Source organism: Miniopterus natalensis, chromosome 2 (assembly GCF_054644295.1).
Source record: "Miniopterus natalensis isolate mMinNat1 chromosome 2, mMinNat1.hap1, whole genome shotgun sequence".
NCBI lineage: Eukaryota > Metazoa > Chordata > Mammalia > Chiroptera > Miniopteridae > Miniopterus > Miniopterus natalensis.
The window spans coordinates 35,333,743-35,355,061 of NC_142082.1; the positions used below are offsets into that span (position 1 = coordinate 35,333,743).

General features: G+C 39.9%; 1 non-coding gene across 1 annotated transcript; it reads left to right on the forward strand.

Moving 5' to 3' along the window:
* The first annotated feature begins 597 nt into the window (after window positions 1-597).
* Window positions 598-704, forward strand: LOC148093667 (U6 spliceosomal RNA). The gene has a single exon (XR_015714183.1). It is a non-coding gene; the product is annotated as a U6 spliceosomal RNA (small nuclear RNA).
* Window positions 705-21,319: the final 20,615 nt, after the last annotated feature.

The following is a 21,319-nucleotide window of genomic DNA, read 5'->3' on the forward strand; positions in this document are numbered from 1 at the left end:
CCATGAGTTTGACTCCTCTTGGTACCGCATGGAAGTAAAATCACACAGTATTTGCCCTCTTCCATCTGACTTATTCCACCCAGCATAACATTTTCAAGCTTCACCTGTAATGCAGCATGTGCCAGAATTTCCTTCCTTTTTAAGGCTGAATAATATTCCATTGTATGGATACCACATTTTGTTTATCCATTCGTCCATCAACGGACACTTGAGTTCCTCCCACCTTTTGGCTATTGTGAATAATGCTGCTATGAATACGGGTGCAGAAATGTCTGTTAGAGTCCCTCCTTCCAATTCTTTTGGGTATACACCCAGAATTGGAACTGCTGATCATCCGGTAATTCTATGTTTAAGGCCTTCATGGTATTTTGCTTGCACTTGTTTACATGTAAACAGATGCATCATTGCAATGTGCCAGGTGAGGTGAAGGCAGCTGAGTTTTCTAAATGCTTCAGATAATTGAGAGTCACCTCAGTGCTTTCTGAGTTTGGCTGTGTGCACAATGCTAAGGGAGGTAAAAGGCTAAGCACTAAGGATGACCTGTGCAGATGAAGGAAGTCAGTGTGTTGACAACCAAGGGCTTAATAATCTGGAACAGCGCTCACTTTGGCAGCACATATACTAAAACTGGAATGATACAGAGAAGACTTGCATGGCCCCTACGTAAGGATGACACGCAAATTCGTGAAGTGTTTCACATTTTGCTTTTCTGATATCCCTGGGTGGGGAAACTAAGGCTGGATAAGGAAGTACCTTACTCAAATCAAGGGCCCTCTCATCTTCAAACCCCATCCCTAACTCCTCCTTCAAAAAAAAAATCTGAAACAAATAGTCTACTGTAGTGTGCTACTTCCTTTTGCATTAATTTCATCAATTTAAACAACAGCTATTCATTGAGTGTGACTGTCAAACAGCCCCCACTCCTGGGCTGTAGACCCATCCCTTTTGGGATTGTGTGTACATTGCTGAGTGCCTGGTGCTTAGAAAGTACTCAACACATTGGCTGATTTCCCTGTTCACAGGTCATAATGTGAATATATATCTTATCAAAAAACACACCACACATTTATTAGACAAACAAATTAATGATATGATCATTATTTAAGTCCTAATTAGCACCCAAATTAGTTTATAACCATGTTTTAGTTTTGGAGGAAATCAATCTATTCCCATTGGGCTATTTCAAAATTCAGAACAGGACTTCAAATATTCAAGAACATCCCTATAACTAAACCACTGAACTTCCAAAAAGAGAATGACACCATCAAAGTCATGTGAATAAATCTTTCCTTTACTCCTCCCTGTAACATGTCAGATAAAGAAAAAGGACATCTGAAGGGTTGGAGGAAATGCATGACAGGCTCCCAGAGAAGGAGAGGGAAGCTCTCAGCATCATTAACGTGGGAAGAAGGCTTACTCGCTTACTGTGGCTGTGTAGCCAGCAGTGCTTTCCTCCTGCACAGTGATGGCTTTCTCTAGAAGTCAGTGACAACTAAACGCAGGAGTCTTTCTATGTAGGTAAGATTGGTTTTGCTTTATAAATATAAAATGTATGCAACATTCAGGCATTCTACTTGTCTTTATGAATGCTAGGCATTGTCATACATGCACAAGTTTTTAATGCCTGTTGACATAAGAGTAGAAAAGTTCCCAACTGGTGGATAGGAGAAGAAGAAGGTCAAATTCTCCACTCTTCTCTCAACCCAGAAGGTGAGTTTTTGAGGAAAAAAACAAATGCTTTATATAAAAGAAATTTTTTTATATGAAGATTTTTCTGCATAAATCTCCTATGTGGAGAAAATAACTTATTTATGAAACAAATGCCATCCAAAGAAATCAACACATTAAAAAAACGGGAGTTGCGAAGAAGGAAGAAAAACCCCCCACCAGCTTTCATATAAGAGGCTATGGTCAACCGAACAGAGAAAGCACTGTGGAGATGGTGGCCCAGGAAGCAAAGGGTGACGGACAAATGGAAACACAAACCAGGTGGTAAAGCAACCCCCAGATAAAAGAGCAGGTTTAGAACTACTGACATTTGAATGACGGTCTGGGTCCAGGGAAATTTTCACCTCAACTAGATTACTCTTTTAAGTAATCTAGTTGCACACCCCCGACTGGGGATAGAGCCTGCAACCTGGGTATGTGCCCTGACCGGGAATCGAACCCCGATCGCCTGGATCCTAGGTTGAGGCTCAACCACTGAGCCATGCGTGGCCGGGCCCTGATACGTTTTAAGTGCCTCATAAATGACAGCTATCATTACTGCTGCCATAAGCAATTCCTAACCTCCTACATACTTCTGGTCATGGAGATCATTTGGAGATTTGGTCCCCGAGGGCACCAAGGCTGTCACTGAAACATCTCTAAGCTTGCTCCATGCTGGGGCGAAGTGACAATCGACATGGGTTCATGGCTGTTTGACATCATCCTCTGCAACATCACTGAGGCAACGTCAGCTTCCTCTGTACAGAGAGGGAAAAACCCACACCCCAAAGTGACATCGACAAAGCAATCCTGACAATCAGGGAGGGGAAAAAATCCAACTCTTCCATAATGAATAATAAATCATTTGCTTTAAAGTTCTTTCATGCTGTGCTCAGAGAAACAAGAGAATATATTGACAGTGTCCCACAAATACACTGAAAAGGAAAGCATTAAAATGTTGATTCTTGAGGCTTTACATTTATCACTGTAGCAAATACACACCTGGCTTCACTGTAGCCTTGGTCTAAAGGCCAGCCTATGTCATCCACAAAATGCAAAAACCCATGACCTGTGATGCCTTCAAGTGTAACAGTGTGAAGAGGAACACAGAGGCTCTGCACTGCTCAGCTGCTGTGTAGAAGTTGTCTGTTGTTCTACTTTGTAGCACAAGGGCTGTCACAGCATTGAACTGCGAAGGAGTCACAACACCAGACTTTACAACAGGAACACAACCTCAGAACCCTCCTCAGGCTCCTACATCACGGGTCCTGTGCCCAAAAGGGGGGTTGACAAGTAACCATTTAGCACCTTCCTTGGGATATTTTTACACCGTGTTGTTGCCTTTCGTGTGAAGGAGAAGAAATGAAACCCTAAGAAAGATTTTCACTGCTATGCCACTATTTAAAATAAGAAAATGTAATCACATTAGGTTTTTCAAAAATAATGGCACTGTTTAAAATCTCTTGTGTCAATGACGAAGAAAAAACCTTACTCCTAAAAATGACTCTTTCCTAGAACATCAGGGTTAGTTTGTGAGTGGCACGTTTTTAAAACATTTAATCAGTGATCTGAATATATGTCAACACCTTCTGGCGGTGTGCTATAAAATGTGAACCTTGTCAACAGCAATAGAGAAAGGTGACGCACTGGGGACACGGAGCTTTTATGCTGACACACAGTAATAATATAATTTTAAAATTTATCATCTGTTTAGCTGCAAGCAACAACAATTAATCTTTTTGACAATTCGTACAATGCTTGAAATAACACCTGGGAGGAAAAACAACGCATTCAAATTTTTACTTTCATCGTCTTCCAGGGCTTTATAGCTACACATGCATATAAAGCCACACACAATAAATTTTGTGATTAGGATTAAAATGTTAGCAAAAAATGTTTCTCTTGTCACCTCATGCCCCCCCTTGCCTCACTTAATAAAATTACTTAACACGAGAACTGTAAGTGAGAGCAAGTCCCAGAGGAACTGTGGGCCTCCGAGGGTTCATTTCTGTCACGTCAAATGACATTTTATTCCCAAATCATTTAACCTACGACTTCGCATGACTACTTATAGCCTGAATGGAATTCTGGTGGGGGCCCAGAAATGACACTAATCCCTCTACTGGAAACTCCATCAAGGCGTGACCATCCCGAGCTCATCTGATACCAACAATTGAAAAACACAGCCAGGCAAATAGTCTTGAAAATGTTCAGAAGCATATGAATACGTAAGTGTTGTATGGATTGGTGTTTCACGTTCCTGTGAGGCTTCATAAGATTTCATGTTAAACCACATTAACATCCTTAATTAATCTCTTTCCTATTAACATTAAACCAAATGCATGTTGCCAAATATACCTGCCAACCCAGTGGCCTGCTAACCCTGAGATTTAAGAAGCTGTGGGGTGAAGCAGAGGCACCATCGGTGCAAAAGAGGATCCAAGTGAGACTACACATCACAAGCTTGTGACATTTGCAGATGAAATGAACTAGGAAGTTGTTGGAAACAACCCCACTGCCTGCACACTTCTCAGCAACCAGCCTTCCAACGCTCTGACTGTACTCATTTTACAGATGAGGAAACTAGCGTGCTGCGATTACAGCTCAGGGGTTCTTCAAGTCCATACGGGAATTCCATGTGTCCTATATTGCCATGCCCATAAAATATCAACCAAAACTCAAAAATAAGAAAGCAGCTTAAAGAACTTGACCAAATGGGTTAGGGCATTGGAGGACGATGGCCCAAGGCTTGGGAAGGTACAGGCAGCAGGAACGGAGAGGAACTATGCGCTCTGGTTTGAATCATAGAGAAGACAGGGTCAGGAGACGACGCAGGTCATGAAATAACGGCATGTACGTTTGTGGAAAAAGAGGGGTTGAGCATATGCATACTCTCTCTTTTCTCATCTTCTTGTCACCCTTTTCTTTTTCTTTCTTGCCCAAGTCTGGGCCTCCTAGGAAGCGATCAAATTGATTTTTACCATGTGCCCAGAGCCATATATTAGGACCTGAAAAGTGGATTTTAATTCCAATAATTTTGCCTAATGAATGATCTTTATTACATGGTTTTGGTGTCAGACTTCTATATGCCCCATAACGCTGTCCATATGTTTATTAGAAACAATTGCAAAGTCTTTTCAGACAAGGTTAGAGGACAGCTTGCCATCCCACATAGCATATCAAACTTTCTCTAAGAGCTGCCTTACAAACTATTACCCTAAATTTATGTTTTGAGCCTCTAAGCCAAAACTTCCTAAAGGCTTCCTTCATCCTTTGTTAATTACAACAAACTGATCCCCCTACAAGGAAGAGGCCCCAATAACATGTCACTCTCTGTGCAAGCTCTATGGAGCAGCTTGTGTAGCATTTGAAACTATAGCAGGAATTTGAAATACGGATACTTTATTTTGAAAGTTAGAATTCTAGATCTGTGAGGGGACCAGCAACCTGAGACTGAAGGCTTTTCAAATTTGCTCGCATCTGTGCTCCTGATCTCGTGACCTCCTATTAGGCTTCCTCTCAGTGCTTCACGATGCTTAGTCATTTTCCTAGCTCTAAGGCATAAAAATTGCTTCCCCCAGCTACCAAAAGGGGAGGAAATCCCCCATATTTAATCGATTGATACACAAGTTTTCTTTTAATTACAGCTAGTATTAATATTAATATTAATATTTAAGTCTCAGACCAAAAACAGAACTCTGCAGCCAGTGGGAAAGCGCTGACATCCACAGCACATTCGCAAGAGAACAACTTTTAAAATGTGTTTAATTACAGGGAAGCCCCTCACAGCATGGAGCCAAAGAACAGGGATCTCAGAAAGCAATTTTCCACTTAGACTGTGCTCCTTGGCTAATTAAAAAACCAAACAGGACAGCAGTCTGGACAAGGAGACAACGAAAACCCACACGTTACAACACAGGTAAAGGTATGTGTGAGCCTAAATGGACATGAAAGCTGCAGGAACCCAAAGGTGAAAAACAGCCATTTATAGCAGTGGCCCTGACGGATGGCTAAGTGCCTGACTGGCGAATGACACACTGCCCTCTCACTTTGTGGCTGAGACATGGAAACACTCCGGCCATCTGTTGTATCTGCAGAAATCCCCAACTCAGAGGAGGAGCAGAACGTGTGCTTTGGTTGCAGCTGCAATGCATATGCTCAGAGCTGATGTGTGCTCTTGGCACAGCCAGGATTTCAGGTTTGAGCCCTCAGTGACTGATCTTGCCCCTTAACCGTTCTATCAGATTTCCCAGGTTTCTGCAGGAATCTGTTTGTTGTAGGGGTGCAGAGTGGTCACTGACTTTCAAATGAAATCAATTCTCCTGTGACTACTGAAATGCCTCACCGATGGAAGAAGGAGGTTCCAGGGACTGGGTGCAGGTTTGCACCAGCCATAAATCCTGCTTAGCTTCCTTCCATTTACAGTTTATTGCATTAACATTTCTTTTGTGCAGGCTGCTGCTGGGAAGCTATTGTAAATTTGGGCAATAATGACTTTTGTTCCATGTGTCCCTCCCCTCCTCAGTACTGTAATATCAAAGGTGTCCAATTCAGTAGAGGCCGCTGTCTCTTAAATCCAGCCTGAAATAGATGTTATTAGAAATCACAAGCTCAAAGTGAAAGGTAGCAGAATACATCATAAAGATGCTGCTCTAGCCTTCTGAGGAAGTCTTAAAATAAGCTTTCTTAAACCTCCTACACAATGTTCCAAGTCAAAGCCTGGAGAGGCATGTTAGGGCCTCCCAGCCCAGGTCCCCTTAAAGCAGATGTGTGAACCATGTCAAACAGGGGGCGTGCACCCAAATGCCGGGGCTTCCACCAGCCCTGCCTCTGCTTGGGTTTCAGTGCTGCTTAAAATAATCTTTTTTAAAGCATCTGCATGAACCGGAGTTGGGTCCTGATGCTGCTGTGGGCATGAGGCAGCCTGGAAAAATCTCAAGACCCAGATGAAGGCCCCACAGCAGATAAAAGAGGGTCAGCAACCAGCTGAAAAAGCTCCTTGGGCAATATAGAGCTTGTATTCCTGACAAGCTGTCACTTGTTACAGGGAGGAGATGGGGAGGGGTGTCAGGTCAGAGTCTGAGTCTCAGGAGTGTTGGTGATGTCACAGGCAATAAGACACTGCATTGCTCAGCTCCATTCTCAACAACTTTCTGAGAATCTATTATGTCACTTGGTGGGTGCTGGACTGGGGCGAGGGGTTCAAAGGTGAACAAGGATGATCCCTGTCTCAAGAAACTTGAAACCTAGTGGAAGAGACAGGCCTAATAATAATTGACTTGATAACTTGCTTCATAATTAGTTTTATAACACAGGCACAAAACATTATGCATCCTAGCTCCTCAAAATGTGAAACTTAGAGTTACCACATGATCCAGCAATTCTACTCCTAGGTTTACCCAAGAGAACTGAAAACATATGTCCACAGTGTTCACAGCAGCATTATTCATAATACCCCAAACTGGAAACAACCCAAATGTCCGTGATGGATGAATGAATAAAATGTGGTATATTCTTACAATAGGACATTATTTGGTAATAAAAAGGAATGAAATTTTGATCCATGCTAAAACACGAATGAACCTTGAAAACATTATGCTAAGTGAAAGAAGCCAGTCACAAAAAGGCATGATTATACAATTACACTTACATGAAATAGGCAAATCTACAGATTCAGAAAGTAGATCAGGGTTGCTACGGGAAGGGAAGAGGGAAACCTGGAGAGTGACTGTTAATGGCTGCAGTGTTGCATTCAGGGGTAAGGAAATGTTCTGAATTAGATAGTGATTGTTGCGCAAGTTGATGAATAGACTTAAAAAAACTTTGAACTGTATACTTTAAGAGGGTGAATTTTATGGTATTTAATAATATCTCAAGAAAACTATTATTTTAAACTGCTATGGAAGCTTAGAGTTGGGAGTAATTGTGACTAAGGGAATAGGGCTGTTTGTATTAAGAACATAGTAAGGCTTCTAAGCACTTTCTTAAAATGAAGAAAACAGGTAAGTCACTGGATTCATTGCTCACTGTGATACCTCCTGGCCATGAGGAATAGACACTAAGTTTCCACTTTCTGAAACTATTATTACTTTCACAGAAACAGTCCTATTTCATTACACAAAATGTGTTTTAAACTTGGGAGCACTGAAAGCTCTTTTTAGGGAACATCAGTTGAGAGGCAAGGAGGGTCTCTGATCCTGGACTACCTCTTGCGGGGGGAAAAAAAAAAAAGAATTGATTCAAAGTAAAGACCTAAAAATGTGTGTCTAAAAATTAATTGGCACAGCTTATTTACAGCTCTAGATCAACTTATTCATTAAGAAAATGGTCCTTAGGTCAAGGAAGCAAGAAGTAATGCTTACGCTTTTTGCTCTCAGTTCAGGTGAAAACCATAGTGCTTACAAATTTTCATGCTGTGCACCCTCAGGGAGTCAAGGGAGAGGCCTCTACTGAGTCAGAAATTCTGCACGGGGCAGTGACAGTGGATCAGAAACTCAAAGCAGCAGTCCAAGGGTTAATCAGCAGAGACACTGAATCCAGAGAGTGCCATTAACCCAAGCCTTTCTGCAGTGCTTACACCACCCTGCGGCCTCTAACCAAACAGGACATGTAGCCTCAGTAAGACAGAGCTCTTGCTGGAAGGAGGTTGACAGCTATTTGTAACGAAGGGTTTTGTTTGTTTGTTATTCAGATAGCTTTGCCCCAGAGGAAAGACAAAGGGAACCGTCATAAGTATGGGATTATTTTTTTTAATAGACAGGGTCTCCCCCACCTGCTGAACTGAAATGTACTGAAAAGGAATCTACCCATTAAGTGGTAGATTCTTCTAGGTAAGTCTGACACTGATTCTCTCAAAAGAGTTGTGGTTGTGAGTCAGATAAACGACAGGAGGGTTTGTCTTAGTACCACATCCTCCGAAGGGTGGCTGGCTGTTAGGAACATTCTCAAATCATGAAAAGTAGAACTGGGACACTGACGATGTGAACAACTGGTGCTGGGCGAGAAATCCAGTTCTCTTACCCTCCAAGCTGTGCAGTATTAATGAGCTTCCTAAGACACTCTTAACATTTAAAAAGTTACATGCTGTTGGGGGCAGGGGCAAGGAGGTGATGGAGGGGCGGGCAGGAAGACAAGGGAAGACCCCAGAAAGAAAAAGCCTACACCAAAAACTACTTTCTTCTCATTTTTTAAAGGTTCCTTTTATCAGCTCTTAAAGCAAAGACAGAAGCTGAAAACATTCCATGTAAATAAACAGCAAAGAGCTCCGAATGCTTAGCAGACCAGAACACCTGAAAGAGCTTGCTTGGTACTGCCAGGCATGACGGGCTTTAGTGGATTTAACAATCAGAAAAGAAGATGGCGCCAAACTTCCAAACTGCATGGGACCTTCTCTTCCTGCGGGAAAAATGGATAAAACTTTCCACTGGGGTGGGGAGAGGGTCCAGAGAGAGAAAATGCTACTTAACACAACAATGTGGATGGTATTTAGGCCACATGCAAATCTCATCCACAGAGCTTACAAATGGAATGCAATTTACTACTCAGAGGATATAACTAATTTGAGTCTAGAGAGCTAATTAATAAAACTCTGAAAAAGAATGCAGAGTTAATTGCCACCCCTCTTCTGGGCTATTTCAACTTGGTTCTTTATATTTGCTGTTAAACAAAATTCCAAATATTGTTATAGCAAATCATGTTTTAGTTATGTTAAGAAAAGGCAAATTAGGTTTTGGTCAAATTTAAGTCCTTTTAAGAAACACTTAAAAAATTGAAGCTGCTTTTTTCCTCAGAGCATGCTCTGTGATGGTAAAAAGTTCAACTATAAAGGTTTCAAGTTAGATAGTATCTAGAAAGTAACAGTAAATAAATGTAACTGTTCAGTAAACAGTGCTAGATCTTTCTTTCTTGCAATTACTAAAGTTGAAATAATTAAGTACAATCTTCAAAGAGCATACTCTCATTTCTAGATATAGTCGGGAACATGGGATGTAAACCTACTGAGATACCACTGATCTTTATCTCTAATTTTCCTCTTGACTTTTTCTTCCCTTAAGCATGCCTGTGCTAAATAATTTTTGGTTTTCACTGATAATGAGAAGTTTGAGCCAGATTATTTCTTTTGGGACCACCTGTCAATGACTGCAAGGATACAATTCCAAACGTCCTGCAAATAGTGTATTTATGGCTCGTTCTTGGTCCTACTCTCCCCTGAAGCTTGCTGAAGGACATCTTGGTGCTTCTCCATTCTTGGTATAGATGTGTTTCTGGAATTCTGAAACTGAGAAGGAACTGTATCCGTTTTTCAATAACTACACTTAAAATGTCAGAGACTCTATAAGAGGTTTTTGAGTGGAAGAAGATACTTTTTGAATGTGTATTAAGCCCCAAGGCCTAGATCCTGAAACCCCTCCACTTTAGCCTGAGTGTACCAACTAAGAAGGGGAAGGGCAATGCATGGAGTGTGAGGTTTATTTTATAGAGAGTCCTTTGAAACCTGAGTGGGCAAACCTGGAAAATTCTGGTCTTACCTTGGCCACAGTCCCAAAGGTGCATCTGTACCACTGGCTTTGTCAGAATGAAGGATAGTGTTGAGTAATTTTGGGAAAGCAACTCATCTTCCAAAATATGACTGCCAAGATATTTGGAATAATGCAATTTAGCACTTCAATGTAATTTTACTTTCTGATTTTACAAATAAGGGAAAAGTTGCCTTCTGGCCATTACAGCTTTTGCTCTGTGCTTCAATTCCCAGGAACAGCTAATTTCTCCACCCTCCATCACATGTAGAAGCTGGAAGAGATAAATAGAGCATATTTCTTCTTTCTCTTTATGCCAAGTTTGTACACTAAGAAAAAAATCTGACTAAAGAAAAGCCAAAGGAATGATATCATTAGCAAATGCAAATATGCTAATTAAGATAAAAATGTAATGCTTAAAAAGTCCAACTTGTCATATGTAAAATTATTTTAATGACATATTCAAGAAGAATCTGGAGATTATGCTGCCAAGAAGGCAAGTACATTTAAGATGATCTTACAAAGTATATGAAATCACAGACTGTAAGATCCTGCAACTATCTTAATTTTAAAAGCTCAGTTTACAAATATATACCAATATTTTTCTCACTTTTAATCACTCCCCCACTGTTTTAGCATAAGAGCTAAAATAACCTAAACCGCCCCCTAAAACACACACAGCAAGTCTGTCACACAGATCTACAAAGCAAAACAAAAAATGTATGAAAAAAAGAATGTTCAAAATAATCTCAAAGTAGCAAAAAAAAAAAAAAAAAAGTGGGTGTAGTATCTAGGTTTAGGCTACTAATAATAAATTTTCCTGGGAAATTTTTACTTTAAAGTAACTCTAAATAAAAATGCATATAATTAAGGGAAAGACCATTGCTTCAAACAGATTGACTGTCTTTAACAAGTTTCTCTCTTTCTAGCTACTCAGATATGCTATATTTCCTAATTATCACCTTTTAAGGGCCATCTGGGCCCATTCCTCCCCATCAGGGGGCAATTCCATTTGCATTGTTCCTGGGTTTAGTCATGATCAAGTAGTCTGGTGGTAAAGTTCATTAGAAATTAGAACAGAAGCATTCAACCCAACACAGTAAACCAAGTATGTGATACTCAGGCACCCATAGGAGAGATGATAAGCACTTCATACAGATTCTCACACAACTAATAAGTCTTCCATGTGCATTTTATCAAATCACTTAAAGAAACATTCAGCCTAGTCCCTGACCAGGTATGTAATGAAAATCTGATTAAGTCTTCTCATACTGCAAAATATTTCTCAATTAAGGCAACATAACTATAGTCCCTTATGTCTTTTGGTTCAAAAGTCTATTAAAAACCCTTTAATGATTCCCTCATTTAGCCTACCATTCACAAGCAGTATACTACTTCCTTCCTGTAGAGAACACACAAGAATTATCTTAATTGTATTTTCTGTGAAACAAATGCACATTGCAGAGGAAGCGTATCCAATCCAGACCGCTGCTAACGGGCATAAGTTCCAAAGAGCATTCCCTTCTGTCCTCATCAACAGATCATTCTATACATTCACACGCTCTTACAAACAAGCTTGTGTGCCAAAGGCAAGCTTGGCCCCTGGATATGCTAGATACTTTAGGCAGAGCGGATTGGGAAAAGCATGGTGCATTCAAGGCAGCTGTATATATGGAATCCAGCTTCATACCTAGTAAGGTCTGATACATAAAACTCAGGAAAGGGTTACCTGCCTCATCTTGCAGTTTCTGAGCCTGGCTTGCAGTGGCCATCTTAACCTGAAATGCCAGCCTACAGAGATCCAAAAGGAGTGCTCCCTGCTGAGGCCCACCACCCCACCGGGCTGCACCTTAGTCTTGCAAATGAAGACAGCTGCAGCAGGCCTAATCTGTGCGAGGCAGGTGTAGCCCTGGGGCTCTCTACAAGTGACCCTGGGAGCTCTTCGGGCTGTGAAGTTAAGAAGTCACTGTGATAAAAAGAACTATTCCATAGCCTCTCGTTGTTGAGGTTACAGTGCTTTTTAAAGGAACAACAGCTTATCTCCTCCCATTTGCACCCTGATACTCCCCCTGCCTTCCTGAAATTCCCTATTTAGCCCCTAATTCTGACCCCGGCTGGGACACTTCAGGTCGGCGGCGTAGCTCACGCCTAACTGATACTATTCATTCAATGCTATGTGGGAAAACTGGCTATTTTTAAAACCTTTCCTAAAATCTACTACCCAGAAATTACTAGAGATTTCAGGAAAAAAAAAAAAAACAATGCCTATAGGATCTTCCTGAGGTTCAATAATGAATAAAAGTGATAATTCAATACTGCTTAGTGAAAAAATCTACAGCAAAACAGCACCACTGAAACTGAGCCAACGGTAATTAACTCAAGAGGTAGTCATTGAGTTCCCCCACTTCCTCTCACCCCCCCTTCTCTTTCTCTCTCTCTGAATGTACTGAAACAAATACATCTATGTCTGAGGCCAGTTCCTGGTCTCCAGTGTCCCCCAAAGGGCCGAGGAAACGGAACTCCAGAGATGTCTCTGCCCTAAGAGGGGATGTTTCTGCACCGTGAGCACCCTGGGCTGAGTCGCCAACCAGGCTGATGCTGTGCCAGGCCGCTGAGCGGAGCATGTGTGTGAGCTTCCTGGCAGAGGGGACTCACCAAACCTGAAGGCTATCCCCTGGGAAGACCCCTTACCTGAAAGAGTGAAGTTAAGCTGTGACGGTTTTATAAAAGAGGCGGTTGAAAACCCAAAACCTTGTGATTTTACTGAAAGTCTGTCATTAAATGTCATTTTTAAATTGTTGTTACTTTAAGGCATACTTTAAAAATCTAGACGTTGATATATTAATTTTGAAATAAAAAGATAAATATTTTTAAACATCTAGATTTTCTTGATTTTAGAACTTGCTTTTTTCTTTAAAAAAAATCATTTCTACTGTATTTTTCTACCCATCACTTTTGGAATGCATATAATAGGTGGTTTTTTTGTCAATTTTTATGGAACTGTTGAGTTTTTATAAAAGTATAAAATGTGAAACAAGTGCAGAAAGCCTGTAAATGTACCAGGAATACAGGGCTACCCTTCCACGCACATTACCTCTAACCATTTCACAAGAAGGAGCACATTTTCATGAGTGTGTGATGTTTTAGAAACAAGACTCCTATGGGCTTTAATGGGAGTCACACAGCTAAAACTCCATGTACCACTTTGAAAATTTAAGAGTAATTGCTAAGTCCCCCTTAGAGGGTCATAGAAATATTAAAAACCAAAGTATTTTGCTAAGAACTTCAATTATGCCCAAAGGCTTACATCAGATTTTATAAAAATGATTGGTCACATATATAATGTACTCTAATAGTATTTTATTGGCTGGTTGTTCTCTTTATAAAAGAGGGTCTTTGTGAAGTTCTGTCTGAAAGGGAACATACAATACAGGAAACTTCAGTTCTCATGTTCACTTAAACCCATGGCACAATCTTATAGGGGAGAGAGGTGTTAGTGAGAGATGAATGAACATGGGAACATTTTGTCTTATTTGTACACTCGGGGTGAGGGGGGGTCGTTTAGTTCACTGTTTCATCAGGCTGGTAGATTTTGAAGAAATATGTTAGACTGTTGACAATAACCAATCTACCCTGGTAAACCATCTTAAGAATCGTTTTAACTGGCTGAGTCAGTGCAACTGATCCTCACGTGGGAGGCAGTGGCAGCGTTTGTCTGAAAATCCCTGTTGTAGTAGAACCTCTGACTTCTTTCCAGAATCATGCACAAGAAGGTTTATTTATTTGAGGAAATAACCCAACATTTCTACTTGAATTTTTAAATTTTTAAAAATAATTCCAAACTCATAGAAAATCTACAAGGATAGCACACAAAAAACTCCTGAATACCCTTTTGCAGATGCAACAACTGTTAACATTTATCACACTTGCTCTATCATTACTGCCTTCTCTCAATGGACTGATTGATTGATGTTCATATATTATGTACATGTTTATTTTTTTCTCCTGAACCATTCGGAAGTTGTATTCATTGTGCCCCTTTACCCCTAACTGCTTTCCAAGACGAAGGACACTGTCCTACACCATTGTACTGCAATGACCAAAATCTGGAAATAAAACACTGATACAATGCTGCTACCTAGTCTACAGACCTTATTCAAATTTCATCAACTGTCCCAAATAATGTGATTTATGTGTTGTTGTTTTTCTGGTCCATGATCCAATCCTGAATCACTCGTTGCATTTAGTTTTCATGCCTCTTTAGACTCTCATGTAAATTGCAAATTTACATCCTTCTTAAAGACTTTGTTCACAAACGACTCCCCTCAGAATCTTCTGATGTTATGGCTCTGGTTTAAAATAATCACATGGGGAAAATTAAAATTTATAGAAAAAATATAATTTTTTTTCTTCCTTTAATGGGATTAGAAAGAGCATATAGAGTAGGCCACAGTACAACATTATGAAAAATGTGATTCAGTTTCACAACGAGACTGTTTATTTGGTTCAAGCGTGATGCAATGACTAGTGAGCCAAAGTGATTGCAGACTGTACCCTTAATCTCAGCAGCCACCCCACATCTGTGCTGCTGGTCTGAGTGGGGGCTGAATGTGGAGCACAGGCATTGCACAGGCACGCAGTAGCAGCAATGGAGAATTCCAAGAATCATCCCCATTCAATGACGCGAGCACACTGGAGAACTCAAGATCTTACTTAGGTATAAAACAAACAAGCTTTTCTAGTAATAGCGACAAACTTCAGGTTTTGGATTGGAGGGTGAGAGTTTTGGTCTGCAGCTGATCAGTGCTTGTGAATTATTTTTGGAGGCCTCATATAAAATTGCCTTTTATAAGGTCAATTTGGTCAATTTAGGTATCATGCTCTCATTTTAACTCAACAGGAATATCAGTACGGCAACTGTTATCCTAACCCTACTAATCCCATTTCATCGAGTTACGTTCCTCATCTTCTCATTTGATTCACAAAACATTTCCCATGGAATCTATGAAATGGGAATATGTTTTCTATGTAAGGGTGCACTGCACCCTTAAAGATCTGTGGGCATGAGTGCAGAAAAGTACGGTGGATGCTCTGGAAGTCAAAGATGGTATCAGATATTCTCCTGTGAATGTGTAGAGGGAAACGTTGTTTTTAAAGAATGCCTTCCATTTGTTGCCATAGGTGTTGCCATTTTGAAATTCTCCCATTAGTAGGCCAACTTCCCACTGCGATTACCCATGAAAACACCAACCAGTAAAAGCTACTTTATCGCAGTTTGCTTTCAGCCTAAGTCGTAAACACAGAAGTTTCCAACACAAATATTAAAAAATGCAAACCAAGCCCTAGCCGGGTGGCTCAACTGGTTGGAGCATATCCTATACCACAAAAGGTTGGGGGTTCCATCCCCGGTCAGGCTGCGCACAAGAAGCAGCCGATCAATATTTCTCTCTCACACTGATGTTTCTCTTTCTTTCTCTCTCTGTAAAAAATCAATAAACATATCCTCAGGTAAGGATAAAAAAAATACAAACCAAGCATCCTAAATATTTATATATTATTACTGCCCCAAGAATAAAACATGGGCATTTAGCTATTGTTATTTAAATTCTAAGTATATACACTAGACCATAATATAGTATATGCTCTTTAGAATGTTGTTTCTGACATCAGGACCTAGTTGACCAACATTTTCTTTAAGTTTAACAATAGATACCTGGAAATCTGAGGGCAGCTGATGAATTGTATATATAATTAATGGCTAGATGAATTCATAAATATGCTTTTCTTCCCATTTCTAGCAGACATTCCCCCCTCCCTCTCCCATTTTAGAAACAGAAGAAATATGGTTTCTATAAAGTGGGTTGTGGTTACTCATTACATGACACTTGGACAGATGTGTCATTTGCAAATATAACAGGTCTGTGCTTTACCACCCCCTACACAATTACTCAGATCACCATCTGAGGAGCTATAAGAGTGATTCAAAAGGTAAAAAGCCAGTCCCAGCACAGTGGACATCTGAGTAACACTCTGGTAAACAGAAACACAGATCTGCCAAGTGAGGAAGACAAGCAGAATACCCCAAAAGGCCATGGTGTTTAAGAGGAGTTCTGGGACATTAAAGAGCATTTCTTGAGGTCCCAAATAAGTTTAATTCTCCCTTTATAACATGTATCCAGGGCAGAGTTTAATTAGCTGTATAATTTAGTTCACACGTTCACAAGAAACAGTATATTAATAACACAAACTGTTAATTTTTTTTTTTTTTACAAATTGGTAGTTATAAAATAGTCACAGGGATGTAAAATACAGCAAAAGGAATATAGATAGTCAATAATATTGTAAAAACTATAATGGTGTCAGGTGGGTGCAAGACTTATCGAGGGATCATTTTATAAGTTACATAAATGTCTAACCACTATGTATACACCTGAAACTAATATAATATTGAATATCAACAGTAATTAAAATTTCTTTTTATTTTTTTAAAAAAAGTTAAAATATTCTGAATGAGAAAAACCAATCAATCACCGCATCCATGCTCAGTTTTTCGCTGCACGGAGTAATGAGGCAGCACATAGTGGGGCCTCATTAAATGTTAGGTAAGTGAATGAATGTTAACAGAATTATCCTGTGCTTTCTGTTTTTAAAGAGCTAGCCCTACACTAAAGTATGAAGAGAGTGAAATACTTCACACTCTTACCTCCTACCTTTTCTTTAATCATACAAAAGATGATTGTAACAAACCTACTCCAAAGCTTTGTAAAACAAAAAAAGATAATAATACTTCCCTAATTTTAGTTTGGTCATAGAAAAGGCAAATTGGTGCATAATTAACAATTTGTTGATGCAAATTCATCTGCATCTTTTAATTGGTGTTAATTGGATTAGGACTAAAATTTCTTTAATCCTCTATCTTGCCTTTTTTGATGCAAACTAATTTTCTCAGCTGGATGTCAAAGTTTCCCATTAATTACACTTTTCTAACAGGAGCTTCTTCAACCATACAGACTCAGGCATATAGACCAACAGCAGTTTTCAGAGGGGTTGGACCTTTTGGGGAAAAAAAAGAATGGTGAGAATTGACACTTGGGAGATAACTAGTGAATTTACCCAAATTCACTGGTGAAGCAAGTCTTCCACAATTAGCAAATCAGGGACTGTCTGATCCATGAAAGCCTCCAGCATTTGGTAGCTGTAAATAACACCCTGAAACGTAGCTCTGCCCCACAGTGCAGATGTTAGTGCAGACTTTCGGAAACAACAGTGACAAAGTGTTTAGCTTTACAGTTAAGAAGAAAAACCTGCTTTTAAATCCCTAAAATAACAATATGTTGCCTTTTATTCTATTACATAGGAGCCATCCAAAACACTGGTAGGCCCACTTCCAATGGAAAACGAACGCAAATGTAAACCATCTTAGGTGAATAAGTTCCACATTTCATATGGTTTCCTCCAAATACTGTAACCCTTCCACAATGGTTAACATGTCAGGGGGGAAAGCCACAAAATACATTCAATATCTTTTATGGCAAGGTGACCCGAAATAAAATTTTATGTAGTTAAGGATTTTTGATAGTTTTTTATCCATTGCTTTCCTCTCACTATGTAACAGTGATGATTGAAACCCGATGTGTACTACAAAAAAAGGCTATAAAACATTTTATATACAAATAAAACAGTAGCCATTAAGTTTTGCTATGATGTCTGAGTAGATATTCAGCATGAAAACATGATAAAACAACTGTAAACTGATTGCGATCAAATGTAATTACAATGACTTGTCTCCAATGAATGACATGAACTAAACATAGTCACAGACTTCTCCAAAATCACTTTGGGCAAAGAACCAAGAGAACACTATATCCTTTCTTCACTGAAGGCACTTTGCCAAATAAATCGCAAACACACAAGCTTTAATAACCACGGCCAAAAAAGCACTTGGGAACTCATTATGGAAATGTTTAAAACCACACACACACACACATACACACATGAGCGCGCGCACACGATCATGTTTAATAAAACTCTTTCATGTTAATATAATTCCACTGAAAAATCCACATTTGAGATTTTAAATTGGTGCTTCCCAGACGTAAATCCAAGGACTGATAGGCAATTACAAGTCTTTTTTTTTTTTTCTTGAAGGCAATGTATTTGGCTGCCTTTCCTCGCATCTTTATTTTGAAGATACCATAAGAAAATCTACTTGAAGATTTTTATGCAGCTAAAAGTAAACAATGACCTGCATTCTGAAATAACCTTATTTTTCCAAAAGCCAACGCAGGTGGATTCTCTCCCTCACTCCCTGCCCTCTTTGATGCGGCTTACTCTGGCATTGTGCTTCAAAACTGAACAAAGAAAAAGACCCATTCATTTAGCACTGCAGGAACTCAACAGTAACTATAGTTGAAATAGCTCGAGGAACCTAGGGAGCTGGGACAGAACGGAAGATAATGTGTGCTCTAGGTCCTATTCTTCAACTTTGACTCGTTTTTTAAATTTTTAGCCCTGAAATTGTGGCAATATCGATAGAGTCTATTTGGTAATATAAGCAAGAAAGTAGTAATCAAATTCCACTTCTAAGTATATACCCCAGAAGACACGTCTACACAAAAGCTTGTGTACAAATGTTCATAGCAATATTACCCATAATAGCTAAAAAGCAGAAACAACCCAAATGTCCATCCACTCACCACCTGGTCAACAGATAAATAAAATGTGGTATCTCCCCATATAGTGGAGCATTACTTGGCCATAAAAAATAAAGTACTGATATATGCTAGAACATGGATGAACCTTGAAAACATTACACTAAGGGAAAGAAGCCAGTCACAAAAGACCATATTATATGATTCCATTTATATGAAATATCCAGAATAGGCAAATCTATAGAAACAGAAAGTAGATTAGCAAATGCCTAGGGCTGGGGAGTTTGGGGGGCAATGACTGCTAATGGACATGAGGCTTCTTTTTGGGGTGATGAAATGTTTTAAAATTGATTGTTGGTAGCGTAACTCCGTGAATAGACTGAAAACCAATGAATTGCATACACTTAAGAGGGTAAATTGTATGATGTATAAATTATATTTCAATAAAGCTGTTATATATATTTTATATATTTTTTATATGGTGTCCCAAAAAATGTATACACACTTTAACAGCTGATAGCTCAGTTGATGTTTCTTTCTTTTCTGACTTAACTCACTGAAATTAATAATTATTTAAACTGTGTACACATTTTTGGACACCCTGTATAATACACACACACACGCACACACACACACATATATATTAGAGCTCACTTATGTGTTTGGCCCTTTAATGCATATTCCACTGTAAGCTGCTGGGTCAACCATAAAGATTGATGGGTGTTCCAAATACAGTTCTATTTAAACTGTCCTCCCCTGAAGAGGAAGAAAATTAGGAAAAACCCATACCTCCTCTGGATCTGCTCTTGTTGAGCCCACCAGTGACACCCCCAATCCTCCTGTTGCTAAATCCAATAGCCAATTCTCAATTCCCAAATTACTTGATCCACCAGGAATATCTGGCACAAGCACCAGTCCACCCCATCTTGATACATTGTTTCCACTTGGTTTCCAGGACACATGTTCCTTAGTTATCCTATCTTACTGTTCCCTATTTCTCCGTCTCCTTGGCTGGTTCTTCATCCCACTTCCCCCTCCCTGCCCCTTAATGCTGGGGTAGCCCACAGCCATCCCAGTGTCTGTAACCTTACGCACACTTCTGAAGTGACCCTACCCAGCCTCACTGCTTTAAATACCACCTCTATACCAGCAACTTCCACATGTAGATCTCCAGTCCACACCTCTCAAATCTCAGACTCCTATGTTCAACTGCTGACTTGGCATCTCCACTTAGGTTTCTAGTAGATAATCTCAGATTCAAAATGTCCAAAGCTAAACTCCAGATCCTTTCCTCTCCCCCTTCCCCAACACCCAAGAAAACCATGTTCTATCTATAGACTCTCCCATATCATTTGAGGCCATCTCTTTCCTCCCAGTGATTCAAGCCAAATTCCTTGACAGCCATCCTTTACTTCTCTCTCCTTTCCAACTGCGAAACTTTCACCACCAGGAAACTGTGTTGGTCCTACTTCAGGACATATCTAAAATACATCTCACCACTTCCCACTCTGGTTTGAGCCGCTGTCCACTCTCACCTGGCTCAAGGCAACCACCTCTGGTAGACTGGTCTCCCTGCTTCTACCCTTGCCCTCTACAATCTACTGTCAACACAGGTTCCAGAGGGATCAGTCTCTCTTTTACTCAAAACTCAGCAATGGTTCTCTATTTCACGTGGAGTACAGGTCAAAATTCGTACGCCAATATGGCCCTCAATACCTCTCTTATCTCACCTCATCCCCCACTGTCTTGCACCCCTCTCTCACTCCACTCCAGCCCCACAGGACCCCTTGATATCCTTGTACACCCAGAGCTGATCCCTCTGTCTAGAGAGCTCTTCCCCAAGACATAGGCATATGTAAGATATATGCATATATATAAGATACAGTACCTCTCTCCTTTAAGCCTTTGCTCAAATTTCACCTTCTCAATAAGACTCAATCCTCACCACCCTATTTCAAATTGCAACCTGACTCCCACCCCCATCCATTTCCTTTGCCTTGCTGTACATTTTCTTTCACCATCTTGTAAAATCGTGCATGCCCTACTTATTTATTATCTCTGTGGTCTACTGTCAGGCAGCTAAAATCTAAGGTCTAGGGAGGTGGATCTTTGTTCTGTTCACTGATGGATCTCAAGTACCTAGAACATGGTAGTTCCTCAATGTAGAGTTGCTGGATGAAGGAATGACTGCTGAAATCCCACCGGACCCATTACCTGCCAACATTTGTTTAACAGCGACCTTATAAGTCAAAGGCATAAAATTTTGCTACACAGATTTTTTAACAAAATGAACAGTGGGGAAACGAGGTAAAGTGTTATTGCTGCTGTTTAATATTTATGATAGTCTTGAAACATGCGAGGTGACAGAGGAGATTCTCTCAACTCCATGAGTCTTGCAATAAAATTGTGGGTGTTGAGATATTTACACTCTTTTAGCAAATGAAA